The sequence below is a fragment of the Dinoponera quadriceps genome, unplaced genomic scaffold (assembly GCF_001313825.1).
Source record: "Dinoponera quadriceps isolate SergipeBrazil2010 unplaced genomic scaffold, ASM131382v1 scaffold1769, whole genome shotgun sequence".
Lineage (NCBI taxonomy): Eukaryota > Metazoa > Arthropoda > Insecta > Hymenoptera > Formicidae > Dinoponera > Dinoponera quadriceps.
In genome coordinates, this window is record NW_014555826.1 from 205,352 (window position 1) to 221,766 (window position 16,415).

The 16,415-nt window shown below is 42.5% G+C and overlaps 2 protein-coding genes across 5 annotated transcripts in view; one reads left to right on the forward strand and one right to left on the reverse strand.

Annotated features, from left to right (window-relative positions):
* LOC106745497 (14 kDa phosphohistidine phosphatase-like) overlaps positions 1–16,415 on the reverse strand; it is a 78,854-nt gene that overhangs the window by 7,900 nt on the left and 54,539 nt on the right. The gene's annotated exons all lie outside the window — the stretch shown is intronic.
* Positions 15,214–16,415, forward strand: part of LOC106745496 (arrestin homolog) — a 54,818-nt gene continuing 53,616 nt past the window's right edge. For 2 of the 4 annotated variants that reach the window (XM_014621157.1, XM_014621158.1), the window contains exon 1: positions 15,214–15,756. The gene's annotated coding sequence lies outside the window, so the exon portion shown is untranslated. The remainder of the gene's footprint in view (positions 15,757–16,415) is intronic. The other 2 variants (XM_014621159.1, XM_014621160.1) reach the window with 1 other exon arrangement.

Consider the following 16,415-nt stretch of genomic DNA (forward strand, 5'->3'; position numbering starts at 1 on the left):
TTCCAATAAATACATTTCGCACCACACTCACCGATTTGATCACGCTGCCGCCGCCTTCGGGCAAGTGATGTTCTGATAAGACATTCTATACTAAATCTATAAAAAAAAGAGATGCTTCCATATTTCTAAGAAAAAAATATCCCCGATACAAATAAACTTCAAATATCGGGAGCAAAATCTACAGCGGATGGAAACATAAACTACCAGCGAACCCTTTGCCGTGGGCATCAATGTATTTGAGAAAGGCAAAAACAGTTGCGTAATTGCCGTTTTCCAGATAAATAAATTACTGTAAAATCGTATTCCTCGAATACGATTCATCGAAAGGACGTAATGTAATGAGTGATATAAAATAAAACAGATATTATATTATAATGTAATGTAATAAATAATTATTACACATAAAATGTAAAATACAAACGAAAGGAAGGTTTTACTCGTTCGCTTTTCATGGCATATGCATTATCGACATCGATAGTGATAAATAAATTTAAAGTTACGCAAGATACACACGTAACAAATTCAAGCACACTCCAAACGTTTATAAACATTTAAAATATTCGTTAAAATATTCACGGGACCACCGCATGAGAAACTTTAGCGAGTTTTTGCATGATTCCGCAGAAGCGCGAGCGATAAGCATCGTGCTCGTGTCCCTTCCGAAAAAAAGAAAGTAGAAAAGGAAAGTAGAAAGAAAAAAACGGAGGGACCCGCCGACGGCGGGGGGAAAGATCGGAACTGGCAGTTTCATCCTCTTCTTGGGGTTCGTGAACCTTTGACCTCCGTGGGGTATATATCTCGGGCCTTCCGGACCGGTATGTACCCCATTAACTAGCCTCGCTATCTCACCCTTCGAAGTTCAGGAAACGAGAACCAAGGACGAAAGGTGAAGGTAAAGGGGCGTGCACAAAGAGCGTACACCAAGAAACCGAGCGTGAAGACGACGGTGAGGTAATGGGAGAAATGGCCAGGGACCAAGGCGCGGAAATCAGCACAAATGGAGAAACATCTCAGGGCGTGGGCGCGGAGAATAGCCGGTCGTTTGCGATGATACGGATGTGTTACCAAACTGATTTCCGCGACGCTAAGGAAAACGTATTGCTGATTATCTCATCCGTGAGAGAAAGCTTCTCGGACGTAAAAGTGTCATTCTTGTGATCGGGCGAGGGCCGCGAGGAGTTATCGCGCGCGCATGCAAAAGAGAGAAACGTTGTTTATCCATCCTAAATATCGCGAAGACGGTGAGCGTGATAACGCGCATAACGGGGGAATTATCCCGGCGATCCCGGCCGATTGTTTATTCAACGTTTGCTCAAATGTATCGCCCTGCGCGCGGATACTGTCGCGAACATCCGCCGCTCGAAGCCGATCCCCTTCCGGCCGGTCTGCAAATTTAACGAATTAACTCGAGAGAGAAATTATCGTCGGAATTTTTTCACGCAAAACATGCGTTTTGTATTCACCATGAAAGGTCGAAAAACAAGCGGGTGACTCGGTGTGTTTGCTCGTCGTGAAAAATTCACCGCCCTTTTTATTCTACCCGCGGACGTTCTGTAACGCGCTTCGCGGTATTCGCGAGAGAGAGAGAGAGTCGAAGTTCATAACTTACGAAAGAATGAGAAGCCAGTGGGGGAATTTACCGAAAGTGCGCTATAAATATATGCACACCGCCGACGAGCGCGGTGCGAACTTGGAAACTTAGGGGAAAAAAGGAAAATCGTAGATTACGGTGTTGGTGCGCTTGCGGCCGCGGCGTGTCCACCACGCGACGCTCGTCGCGCTCGAAACAGCCAACGTAGGGAAATAGAGAGATCTCTAATGTATTCCGTTAGATGTGTCGAGAATGTCTTTCTCGGTTGTAAAGTTTGTAATGTGCTGTAACCAATCTCGCTGTCTCGCCGATACGATTTATATCTATCTTGTGAGCCTCTACCAATCACGATATCAGCTCAGCCATTGCCGAACCCAGCATACGGAATACAGCAAGGTTGGTTACAGTACTGCAACTTTGAAACTAAAAAGTATATCGACATATCTAACGGAACACACTCAAAGAGTCCGGATATGAAACAACCATTTTTAATTGGTTCGCCATTTTTGCCAATTCTCGCAGAAATTCGAATTCCTATATTCGTGTGATTTTTAAATGTAAACAGTACAATTAAAAGAAATAAACGTTTTAAAAGTATCAACAAATAGATATCTTACATTACATGTTCAAATGCGTACTAAAAATGTTACTTAAGCCCGTAGAGAAACGGATCGTTCGTTGGCGCTCAATTTATCCGTCCGACGAGTATTTTGCCCATAAAGCATGACGTTTGATATTTCTACTAGGCACTTTCATTATGTAACTTTTGGCTGAAAAATTATTGTAAAATGGAGCTGCACCGTCTCCATCCATTTTTTACAGGCTAGGGTCTACTTCACATTGCAAACACTCTGAAGCGCCGTATAAACCGATCATGTTCTTTCGTTAAGCGTTCTAAAGCGTTTGCAGCGTGAAATGGGTCCTAATCTTAAAGACGCGTCAAAGTTAGAAAAAGACACAATATATTTCTGTTTCTCTCTCGCGTGATTTTGAAAAAACCGTCATGTCCAGACTTCTTATTAAAGGGTTTCTATATGGAAACAGCTTTCACCGTCGAAATTGCGAGCTCCGTTTCGAATCAGAAACTCAGGAGTCAGCTGGGACGTGTATGCCAGTTCAACCGAGTTAATTTGAGCGGATTTGCGATACGGCTTCGAAGAGCCCAAATCTCTCTCGTGGCGATAGTCAGTCGATCATGGCTGATCGTTTCATCGACGATCAGCTGCCGGCATTGTTGATAACTTTTCGTTGTGCAAACTAAATTGCATGCGATCTGTCAGAAGAGACGCAATTGCAGAATTGACGAAAACGATTGTGCGGGTAGCCGACGTCGACGCGAATTCAAATTTCACGCCGAAGGATTAACGGGAAATCGATAGGTGAGGATTTATATTAAATCGCGGTATATCGGACGATCTTGTTAGAGAAAATTATGATTTTTGTTTATATCGCGGGAGGAAACTTTGTCCTTTAATTTCGGAACTTTGGAATTTTTGTTTGCAATATACTAGGTGGCTCACTTTAAATGAAGCATTGAAATTTCTCGAAAATCAAGGTACAATATATTAATGTATTAATGTGCAATGATTAATATCAATATATATCAATAATCGATTTGTCTCATATTATTGCAAAAAGAAAAGTATTAAGATAATGTATCGAACAGTAAATATTTTACGAGATATTTCATATCTCATGTACTGAAAAATATTAGAGTAAAAAGTAAAATATCTTGAAAATTATTCACTTTTCGATGATCTTACTCTGATACTTTTATATGTAGAATGAACGGAGCAATTGATTTATGTTAAAAAAAAAACCATATGATACCATTAAATAAAATTAAGTTGGCCTTAAAATGATCTTGAATTATTGATTATTCGACAAAATTAAAGTCACCAACTTATGTACTCCTCGAAACTACAAAACTTTTGTACGAAACATTTTTTAATGAAAGTCTTAGTTTTCGAAAAATTTCACGTGTCATTTAAACTGGACCATTCCGTATACATATGTTTTTTTTTTTCAATTAAGCGACGTAACTCTCTCAGCGTCTCCACCTTGGCCCCGCTAATCGCGGACCTATACTTAAATCCACCACTTATCGACGACAATGGAACAGGCGGCCGCGTTAAGAATTAATAGAACTCGATGACAAGCAGCTGCCTCAGTAGGCACTAAAAGCACGGGCGGGTAACGCACTAAGTGCAAAACATGGTAAAGGTACTGAGTAAACAGCGCGTGGATATAGTTGCTACAACGTAGAGAGTGAGAGAGAAGGGAGGGAAGGAGAAGCAGGTAGGGAAGTGTACAGACTTCCGGTACAGGAAAGCGCGGAGTTAATCAGATTGCGTAAGTTTCTACAGACGGAAAGTTTCAAAGCCGCAGATAGGAAGGAACAGAGAGAGAGAGAGAGAGAACACGCGTAAGTTCATGCCGATTATAGTCGTGCAACGACGGGCGCGTACAACAATTGACAGAGATACCCTCGTCGCAGTTTCTGCTTGAAAGAAGCGAGCCCGAAAATTCAAAGGTACTTGTTCAGCTACGAAAGCACTTTAAAGCACAGGAGGCGAGTCACGCGGAAAGCGTGACGGAAAGCGGGTCGAACAGCTCGGATTAACCGTTTCTTTGCTCTCTTCGTAACACATGCCGCTCTCTGACAACGGTGATCCGCACAAACGAAAATTATAATTGATATAATACGCGAGTAAGTCGAGAATACTCAAATATTTTAATGCCCTTTCGCAGACATAGATGGTAACGCGGCGAGTTGGAGATAGCTACGTGCGAATCGCGTCATCGTGTTATCGCGTAAAACCATATTCTCTATTAATATCGATGTATGCACCGGTCAAATCGAATAGTATAAACATTGATAATTTGAAGCTTCGTGAAAAAAAATGATAACGTTTCAGTCAGACGAGGACGGAGAAGAAAAAAACGAGGAACGTCAATGTTAAAGAGGATTATTGCTGCCGATGTTGCGAGATCATAATTGGCCATAGTTATGCAAGAAAAATATAACCCTCACGGAATATGTTTCGAGAAAAATGAAAATTTGATATACGATTTAAAAAGTATAAATAGTCTTCGCAATCGTTCAAAAAGTCAAACACGGTCGATTTTTTTTCTTTAAGAATATTCATTAACGAGCTTAACTCCTTGAAAAAACTATTAGCTAGTAAAAAATGGCACAACTAGTGGAAAATAAAAACTTAATTTTAGGTTATTTTCCCATAAGACTTGAACCTTTTCGCTTTATGCAGAAAGACGTATGGATTACCCATTGATAACAAAATCTCAAAAATCATAATTCCGTAGGTTGGCTCCTTCTTGCATAACTATAGCTAATTGATCTCTATCGAGGACTTTGTATCGATTCGCGTGGCATGTGGTGTGGTAGCGTGACATGATTAAACGATAATCTGCGAATCGAACTGGGAAGAGCCCACGGGTCGGGACCTATTAATAACGCTACGAAAAGGTAACATTCGCTAAAACGTCAGGAATTAAGGAGACCGCTACCAGACGACGCGCGTGATTTATAACGACCGGACGAAGTGGTTTTATTGTTGCGATTTTAGCGCCTCGCCTTTGTAGATTTATGACGCCGATTTACGCTCGTTACTTGCAACGAGAACTACGCGAGACACGCGACTCCGCTGCGCGATAGTGATAACTCGCAATAAGAACAAATGAGAGGGGGTGGGCTGCAATTAATACAGCCTCACCGTGACGCAAGCATAAAGAGAGAATGTTTATTACTCACTAACAGGAGCTACACCCTAGATAACATCGGTAAGTCGATCCACGATCGGCGTGTCGGCACTTTCCCGTCGAGCGATCGAGATCGGTGTTGTCAACTCGAAATTTGAAAATCCGTCATACGCTTCTTTAAAATAAGCCAGTAAGTCATGATAAGTTAAGCCATAATAAGTCAAAAGTAGTGTAAATATATGTACATTTCTATGTAGGAGTGCACAAGGAAAAAAGATATATAGTTTTGCAGATATAATTGCTATTATTCTGCGAATATGAAGTAAATGCCTGAATTAGGAAACATCACGTATCTTGTCGTTTTTCCGTAAGAGCGAAAAGTTTATTGGACACTGCATTGTTTACAAGATCTATGAACACCACCTATAATGAGGTCTAATTGAAATGTAACTTAGAAAAAAAAGTCAGCTTATTTCAGAAAAGAAAATCCGCCGTTTCAATTTTTAAATAATCCGGGAAATGCGCTAAAGCGAAAATCAGCTAAAATATAATTTTTGCATTCGAGTTGATATCTTCAAATAAGCTAGAAATGATGGAAAATAAGCTAAATTGGCAGCACTGATCGCGATAAATGAAAGGGAAGAAAAAGAACCAGCACGAATTACGCGAATCGCGCATTCGAGATTGACGGATAACGGAGCGAAATGAGAATTCTGATTTCGGGAAACTTATTCCACGAAGTTTCCAGATTAGAGGACAAAGCCGACAGCCGACATCTGACGACTAAACGAGCGACAGCCATTCCGTGACAAAAGCGAAAAATGCACGCGCGTGCGCAACGCCGCGCGGGTTTACATTCAAAATTATCGTGTTTGCATTGCGCCCGGCTGATATGACGAAGAAAAAAAAAAATACGAATTCTCGCACGCGAGCGTGTTATATGTTCACCCTGTCACTCGTGGAGACGCGATAAAATCAACAGCGCTCGAAAACGTTTTAAACGCCCTCTCCCTCCGTAACGTTCGTTGCCGACTGATATTTACCTCGAGGAAGAATTAACGCTTGCGGGAGGGACGCTCGCTTGAAACAACGCGGATTGTTTGAAGTGACAACGTGCGTCGGGCCATTCCACGTAAGCCGTACAAATGACTTTGCGTTGGATCTACTCAGGCCGCCGTCGGCAGAAATTAAGATACATCATCGCTCCACGTTGAATCTACTCGGCGCGAAATGCAAAGCACGATCGTGAATGACGACGAAAGCGCAGCGAGTGACAAAACATCGTAGATCTTAATGCCTCCCATTGAGGGGATGCTAAAGTTGAAGACAAACTTGAGCCCGAGTTGAGTCGAAATTGTAATCCTACATTAAATCGATTTAATTCTACATTAAGTTTTCAAGCGAAGAAAACGGAAATAACTTCCTACTTGTAGCATCAAAGGAAAACGAATAAAGCTCCTTTGATGCTACAAAGTGAATTTTAACCTCCTGGTGGAAGACTTAATTCTACATTAAGTCGTTCAGTGGAGAAAACGGAAAGAACTTCCCAATAATTAAATTTTATTGCCGCTGCAACGAATATGTGGTAGCAGATAGTTTCCCTATAACAGCAGAATTATTTATTATTTTTCTCCGTAAAGATCTTACGTATATAAGTACAATGTAAGTGTAAATGCGATGAATATGCGCTACTCTGTTTTACCATATCTAACAGAAAATCTAACAAAGATGTATATAAATTTTTTTACAGATTTTTTATATTTTTTTAAGTTTAAAACTTCACTGAAAAGATATAAAAATATTCCTTGAAACTTTCCTGGTTGGAACATTAACACGTTCGTACAAGCTACGGGCTTTCCGTATCAGGTAAGTATTTAAGCTGACAGCTAGAGATGTTACTTTGAAACTTTTAATCATTTTCGCCATATACCGAGCAACTTTTCAGCTCATTTTTGCGCATACTTCCCCTGTATAAAAGCGTTTATAATTCTGTGCAACTAATAAGACGTAAACTTTCCAGGAAGAAATCAGTAATCTGTCAGTCAAGTTTTTAAATGTGGCATCCCTTTAAGGTCGCAAAGCCGTAAGTGAAACAAATCGGCCACTGGAGGAGCGTCTGGGATAAAAAAAAACTGCGGAACGACGCGAAGACCGTGAAATTCCGCTCGATTCGCGCTCGCTCTGGTTAACTTTTTATCGATATTTGTAATCCTCAAGAGATACGCGCGATCTCCATTGTATATTAATTGCAGCCTACGGGGCTGATAACGGCTTTTACCGGCTCCGGAACTCGAAGACCGCGAATGAGAGCTTCAACAGCGTAGAGATGCACGCGCGCGTGCCCACATATGGTTTGTTAAATATTAGAAATCGGTACGCGTCATCCTCGTATGTCAAACGATATTCAGACACTTCGTCTTATAAAATGCATTATTGCCAGGAGAGAGAGAGAGAGAGAGAGAGAGAGAGAGAGAGAGAGAGATTTAAATCGATTGCGCGCACGTTGGAATAATCCGTTCCGCGTCAAAGCCTGACGATAATATCATTCTCGATGACAAAAATTTCGGTAACATTTACAGCGGGTATCCACATGATACGAGCTAATTTCATCGGGTTATCCGCGTTGAGTATTCATGTATGTCACACAAACGACAAAGAACTATTTCACGCACTATTACGTCGGCAGGAAGCGCGCTGCATCATCGAAAGGCAATTTCAGGACGTTGATTGCGCTGATGAAACTCAATTAATCGCGAAAATAAATCCCTGACATTCCGCAGGATTTGCTCATACCTGCGGGACACCAGTTCGTTAGTCCCAGCGGAGGTATGGAAACAGAAAAAGTGGGCGATTAAAATCGAAAGAGCGATTTAAGCGTATTACATTTCGCGCGAGCGCGCCCGCACGCGATGAAAAAATTAATTGGTTTCATGCAGCACAAAATTCCATCGCGCGGCACAGCTTGGCCGAAGAATCGAAAGGGTCCTCTTTCTCTCTCTTTATCTCTTTCATTTACAAGCGCTCGGGAATGTATTAAATAAACTGCGGATTGACAAAAAATTTAACGAGTCTGTCGCGACTGGCGCGATGCGACGGGGTTTTTCGCGCGATTATTGCTCGCAGTTTGAAATACTCGTAAAGTTATTATCGCAGGAAGACCAGAGCTCAAAAGCGGACGTGCACACCGATAAAAGTGTCCCGCAAGGCAGAGAATAGTGGAGCTTTTTTGCGCGAGCACACGATAACGCCTTCACAGAACGGTGCGGAAGATTTACGAAAGTCCGACACAACGCTTTTCATCTTCATCTAAAGGGTCGCGTTTTAAAAGTGTATCACAAAGTATATTATCCTCGTCGTTGCATCCCGTACGTCTGAACAACCGAGAAAAAAGCGAGAGAAACAGTGTTGTTTATTGACACCTCACGACATGTCTCCTTAAACATTAGTAGAATAATAGGGACAAAAATTACATAAAAATGCAAAATACATGTAAAATTGATCAAAAACAGGAAAAAAAGAAGAGATAGGTAAAGAATATGTATATATATATATATAAGGGGAAAAAACAACGTACAGACAGATTTATAAAGAAGTACATAAGCGGTAGCTACTAATCAAAAATAAAGCAGTAAGTCTAAAATATAGGATAAAACAGAAATAAAGAAATATAGCTTAAGGTAAATAACAGAAAACATATATACAAGAAATTACAGATTAAGTATTATCGATTTGATAGTTAAATACTAGTCTGAAAATTAAATTCTTAAAATTTTAAACAGAATCAGATGACCTAATCTGATATGGGATACTATTCCAGAGTTCCGCAGTTATACATCTAAAAAGCCTTTTGAACATTTGAGATAGATAGATAGACAGATAGGAAGAGAGAGAGAAAGAGAGAAAGGGGAAAGCGATCGCGCTTTTTACGATATGTACGATATGTAATACGATACATATCGATGAGCAGTGGAAACTCGAAACGTCATTTATAACAATGGCATCGATTGTACATGGAAAATCTTTCGTTCGACATCGGGAACATCGTGTCAATGAGCGTTGAAACTTCACGGTGCAACGCAACGCACATCTGTGCCAGCAAGTTCCATAGATGATGAAACAAAAAAGTAATAATCTCACATTCCTGTTAAAAGCATTACAGATCTATATGTGTGCGATATGTAATATATTAAATAATAATCTACGACTATATCAAAGCACGGCAGCGGGCGATCGCAGAACGGAAGAACAGATAATAAAATCATGCGGAGGTAACCGATACACGGATTTTATCGGCACCACGTCTATCGATGATCGATATTATCGAATCCGGAACATACTCCGCTGAATACGAAGTTACAGGCGGAAATACCTACACGGTAATCGAATCAAATGCGTGACGGCAAGAATTCACACTTGCCTTTTCTATTAATTTGATAACGAGAAGAGCAGAGCGATTTACAGGCGGTACGTCTGTTATTTTTGTCCGTTTTGCACTTCGAGAACATCGATATCGTGCGTGTATCGGTCCGTCGTCGTTTTGAAAGGGGAAATGCTCGAGCCCCAAGTAGTTTTTTAATAACTACCCAGACCCGAGGGCTCTTCTTACTGCAATTCAAGGAAACAAATTTATGTAGACTAATATATGCGCCGCGCGCGAGTCAACGTTGCGATCAGGCAGCGGATCGAAAGTTCCGTTAAACGGCATTTAACAGCATCGCTGTTTCCGAGAGTAGATTAGTTGACGTTTATCATCTAATTTGGATTATTACGCTACATCTGGTGGTGTTCAGACGCAAACTTGAACGAGGAAGGAGCGGTTCACCTAATGCGCCGCGTTCAAGTTTCAACGCGCAGATGCTGGATTTTCGCGTTGAATCCGCGCATAGAGGAGGCACCGGCAACAGGAATCTGTAATTAGTTGGAAACACCTGGGCCATGAATCGTCGGTGTTGTTCATGCGGCTGTAATACTGAGCGTTGGAAATTGCCGGGGGAAAATCACGAATCACTTCGCACCGTCGCAAAGAATACAAACGACGTTCAAAGACGGAGGCAACGGTTTTAATTCCCTAACGCGTCGCGGGAACGAAGAAGCGAAGAAAATGCGAATGGAAAGACACATTCGATTCTAATTATGCGACGATGGGGCACCGACAAGAAAACCACGGGCTTTCATTAAGCTTTTCATGCAAATCCTGAATATTCAATCGGAGCTTCTCGCGGGAGACGTCGCTAGTAATTATTCGTAATTATTCGTCGCTTAATGAAAGATATGATAATCATCGCGCGTTTTCGCGCGTCATCGCTATGTCGGAACTCTATCGGAGGATCGATTTTAACAATTTTTAATTTCTAAACATTTTTAATTTGTCCACTTTAAATTTTGAAGTTTCTTCACCTCTTCCGCGCAGTAATTATTCTTATTCCACGGGAAAGACTCGAGCAATCGAACAGATATTTTAAGATAGTTGTAGCCCAATATAACTTTTTTAAAAATTCGTTGAAACTTATATATAATGTATATAATTTATTATGTAATTATGATTGCAATGTTGCATCGATACAAACGGACTTAGAGCACTTCTTACGACGTATTATTTTAATCTTTTATTTAATGCTGAACCTGGTACTATAAGTCGTTGAAATCATCTGAACATCCGCAGCAGTAATATTACTGCAAGCTTCTGTATGGATGCACCAGCAAATGTTCTGCAATGTTGCAATGTTGCTGCAAGTTTCTCTATATTATATGGGCATTAACGATAAAAGAAGTATAGCACGCCACTTAAGAAATGGAGGTGATATTGAAATCTCCGAAACGCCTCCATCCACAGAAAAAATATTACTAGCATAGAATGACCTTCTTGATACTATAACTTTCGTAATTAAAGTATTTTCATATCCCTAAAAATAGCGAAAATACTCCAGGTAGACAAAGTTATTGTCCCACTCTGATAGATCTCAATTTCATTTCAAATTAACTTTTAAATTAAATTTTATCATTTAGACAGTGAAACAAATATATGGGAACGTAATTTTACTTAATAAATATTAAATTTATGAGTGACCCTCTTGATGCGCCACTGAAAATACGGCACTCTGCGATACAACCACCTCAAGTCCTTGATTAAAGATCTCCCGAACGAAAAAAGGGAAAAGCTGAAATCTGCGAATACAGCCATCTCCAAACCTGTGAATGCTTTAAAAGGCCCTCAAAGCATTCAGCGATACGCAACGGACCGGAAATACATTCGCCCCCTTCGATTCAGGAGTTTCGCGGTTTCCGCAGCAGCGAGGCGTCAGTGGTAAAATATTTCTTCCAAAGGCCGCGATGAATTCTAAGTTGCAAGATCGCGGTGCGAACTGCAGCAATGAAACTCGATCGGGGCTCGACTGACGTTCTATCGATAACCGTCACCTTTGTCCTTGTGCGAGTTACTCGCATGATCGTGGCACGTAGCCCACTTTCCGAGCGGGAAGAAACGCTCGTCCGCGGCATCGACCGCGGGAATATTCCGCGATAAGCATGGAAACGCCGATTGCCCACGTGCAAATTTCTAATTAAAATCCTAACAGCCACGTCAACTTCTCGCGTGACGCCGGCAAATAGCGAGACAATAAAATCTAATAGAAGAATAAGCGCTCGGCGTATTGGCAGTAATAATTCACTGCTTGAAGAAGCGTCGAAGTTTCGAAAGACTGTCGATCGAGTCGCCGAGAACTTCGCGCTAAATTCGTTTATCTACTCCGCGTTACGATCCAAAGTGAAACGAAAAACAACGATCGATCGAAGAAGAGTTTCACGGAGGTGAGTCGACTTCACACGTCGAGGAGCGAAGAACGCGAGAATCGCGTTAGGCGGTAGGTAATCGCCGATTAATGGTAATTATGACAGATCCAAGAGATTTGAGTCAGATTACATACTTTCGACGACATTACGTTGCGAAGGTGAAATTTTGCCCCACGATGAAAGAGATATTTCCCTAAGGGGGATTATAACAATCTAAGAGAAAGTCATTCGACAAATTTTTATTTCAACATTCATCTGGGAATTGGAAATTTGCCCCGTCATTTCTCGAATAAATCTCCGTGCGTGAATAAATCCGAAATTATCTTCCTACGTGGTGCAAATCTGATTCTAGTAGAGTAAGATAAGTCTCGCATGACTATGTAATTTGCAACAATTCGCTGATTGTCGGAGCTACGCCTCGTTAGAGAACAGATATTATGTCTCATACCTGAATAATCGAGTAACGGTTCGACACATGCTCGAAACTCCGATACGACGTCCATCGCTGTTCCTGTCAAAGTCATCGTGCGATTCTGCAAGAACGATGTCTGCGTACGCGTTATTAATATAATTATACGGCGTGCTAATTTGAAATTGGCGCAAATCTCGGATTAGCAGAAAATACATCGCTCTCTTTGACGCGTTCTCCGAATTCTTTAATTAATTTTGGAATCAGCAATTTATACGCCTTGAAATCTTTCACTTCTATCGAATTTTCAGCATGAGAAAATATATAGGCTTGAATATTTGATTTTCATTGGCATAGATTTCATAAAGGATCGTTTTATTCATACACACGGAAAGCACGCGAATCAAATTCTCCTTCTTTATCGATACGGCAGCGGGAGGAGCGTTCTATATTGTCAGTTTTATGCCTCACCTACTTTTGTCCTATTTACGCTGAATGCACAAACGTACGACGTCTCTGTACTATCGCTGCATTCGATTACACGATGACTTTTGACCAAGTTTATTGCCCATCGTGTAACGGTGATCCTTTCTTATTTTTCGTATTCAATGTAACTAACGCAGCATGAAGCGTCTCGTTGAAATAACACCATTTTATGCTAACTCCGGCCAATAAGGAGTAAAAATAACTGTTGCAAGCTCAGCGTCGAATTGCTGCATTTTTTGCTCATTAAAAATAATAGTTTTCATTTTCGTCGAATATTGCTTGGTGATTTAAAAAAACGCTCGACGTAGCAAATATTCACAGCCTTAACTACAATGTAGCGAGTGCAAACGACGGTCGAAATATGTAAATATGCAATACCTAATGTAGAAACGCTAATAAATGCATCTAATAAATATTATTCCTTTTCTTCATTTAATAATTAATATTTCCTTATGTATTCAAGAATTCTTTTTATCACCGAAATATATTTTTAGTATACTTTTAGTAAATGTCAATAAACACAGCGGCGAATGTATCGTTCGTTACACAGGGTAATATTAAGCAACGAATTCCCTCGGATTCTCCGGGGGAAAGAATTCAACGTTAGTTTTTACCTCGAAAAAATACTGCTAAGGAAATATCTTACTGGAACGTCGAGTGCCAGAACTATTTAATATTCGACATAAAGATTGCTCGCAAATTACATTCCGCAGATAGACAACGGAACCTTGTTTTCCCCTCCATATACGGCGGATGATATAATTCGAAATTTAATTAACGCGTTAAACATCCATTGGTCGCAGACGATCAAACTGAATTTCAGATACTGTTACCGGCGGGTTCTCTCGCGCATTGGGAACGTTCCGATCCTAGATTCGTCAAAGAATTTCTAAGAAATGTTTAATGTGCAAAAACGCTTCTTTCTCGCGATTCGCCGAACACCTCCGAAAGCGGAACACTTTATGTGCCCTTACGGATCAATAAATATCCAGGGGCAGAGGAGTTCAGAAAACTCCGAAAACCCGATTTACCGCCAACACGTGATATTCCCCGGCGGTAATAGTGATATTATTGCTCGGCACGCGATCCGCCACACGTGACCTCGAACCTCGCACGCCTCTGCAACGTTGGAAATCAAAAAGTCGCGAAAATCCCTCTATCAATCGCTCGTAAAATTCGCGGTATCTCCAGCCTCACGACGCGAGAGCGAGTTTCAAACAGCGGCGTAATTAAGATCGAGAAAAAGGCGTTCGTTATCAACGCGTCGGGGTTGGGTATCCGAAATGATACGCGATTCCGTGAATCGCACGCGTGCAACATCGCCGACATGAAGCCCGCTGATGAAGATCAACGGGCATCATTCTCCCGTTTCCCCGTTTACTAACCGCTAAGTGCTTCCCGACCTGGCGATTAACCACCCGATCATTCCACGCTGGTTTAGCATCTTTATTAATTCGAAAGTCGAAAAAGGCAATATTAATCAATCCCGACAAACACGCTATTAGCGATGCATAATTTATGATCGTATTATTTATGCGCAACTAAAATGTTAATCGCGCCCGGGGATTATACAAATAGCCCGTAATTTGCATTTTAACGGAAATAATTTATATCACTGCATCGCATATTAAATATGGAAGGGCTGACGGCGTGAAGACGGCTAAAAATGGACGCGGAACCACCGTAAGGATCGCGTGTCGAATTTCAGGACCCCGATGTATACGTGTATAACGTAATGCGACGCGCAGAATAATCGCGTAACCGCGGAAATTCGTCAAAGTCGCGTCGATGACGTCCGCCTTGTCGGCTGATTAATCCCCCGTGTCGTGACGACGGCGACAACGGCGGAATAAAGGGGCGAAAATTCGACAAAATCGCGGCCGGCACTGACAATAGCGTACAATGGATCGCTCGTCATCACGCGTTCGTCCCGTTATTGCGGCCGTTCCGGCGTAGTTTGCAGGTAGGCGGAAATCATTTGTCCAACGGCTCGTAAGTACCGCGAGCACGTACCGCGGTTGCGACAGTCCGTCGCGATATAATTTATGACAGATGCGTCGATACTCCGGGGTGAAAAAACACGGCGTTTTTACGAGTACCGCGCGGCTGTCAATTGCCACATCAGCGAGAGAGCGCGGAGAGGCGCGCCGCCGACGAGGTACGCCCTACGCGTCGCGACGCCTGGCGTCGAGCGCGTTAGTAGACGGCGAGCCGTGCTGCACGACGGACGTCGGGCGCGACGTCGAGTCCTATCACTTTCTCACGGCCTAAAACGATTCGCTCCGTTCATGGTTTCCTTCAATGAGACGGAACGCGCGCGAGAATACGGTCGTGTGTTAGAGCGTTTTTCAACGATGTCGTCTTGAAAAGAGGAAGAAAGATTAAAAAAGAAAGAGAAAACGCGAGAGCTCGTCGCTCAAGGGCACAAGTCGAAGATCGGTACTGGTGCGATCGCTCGGTGAGACGAGTTTCCGAGGATTTCTTGAAACGCGCGCGGAAAGGGACCCGCCGATCCGGGAATGCCGATCGTTCTGTTCCCGAATAAATACGCGGGTCGGTTTTTCGTGAGCGGTTTTTGCGCAGCATCGAGAAATCCGAATTCACCCCGAGAATACACCGGTATCTTGGCTCGGAAACGGAGCAGAAGCGCGTCCTCCGACGTCTCCGATCGACGTCGTATCGATGATGATTATCGGAGGGTGACGGATTGACGGTGTACGATTCCCGGTGTGTGGGCCTCCGGCCTACTCGAGTTCTCAAAGTAAGAGCACTCCGCTGCGAGCACCTGCGGAATTGTGACCGGATCGTTTGCACTGTACGCCGATAGAGAGAAAAAAAGGGAACGGAAAAAAGCCGAGCGACTCCTCTCGGTTGTTCTTGAGCGCGCGGTGAAGATCGATGCGGTCGTAAACGCGCGATTTTGGCGCGTTTATAGCGGGTCCGCTCGACTTTTATGTACGATGACGACGATGTGATCTGCTGAGTTGACGATCGTAACGGGTAATACCTCGATACCTCGGCACCTCTCGTAAAGGCAGCGCTCGTAAGTAGAGCAGATCGCGGACGAGAGACTCGCCGCGAGTTGTTATCGGAGAGTCGCAATAATCGAGGCTGATCCGCTCGACGTATATCGCCGCGTGTACTTTCCAATTAGCTCCCGCCATTTTTCAGCGATCGCGTTTGGTCTCGGACGTGCGTTTCATTCCGGCGAAACGGCAGTTCAGCGTACGCCGCACGCGCGCTCCTCGGAACGCGCTCCGTTATTATTATAATTTATAATTATTAATTATAATCTTTGAGCGCGCGGACAAAATGAATCCGCTTTAGCCGCTTAACACGTTCACGACGGGGTGCATCACCGGTGGGTCACGCTCGACTGTCCCATCTGGCGGCGTGCATCACCGGTGGGTCACACGATAC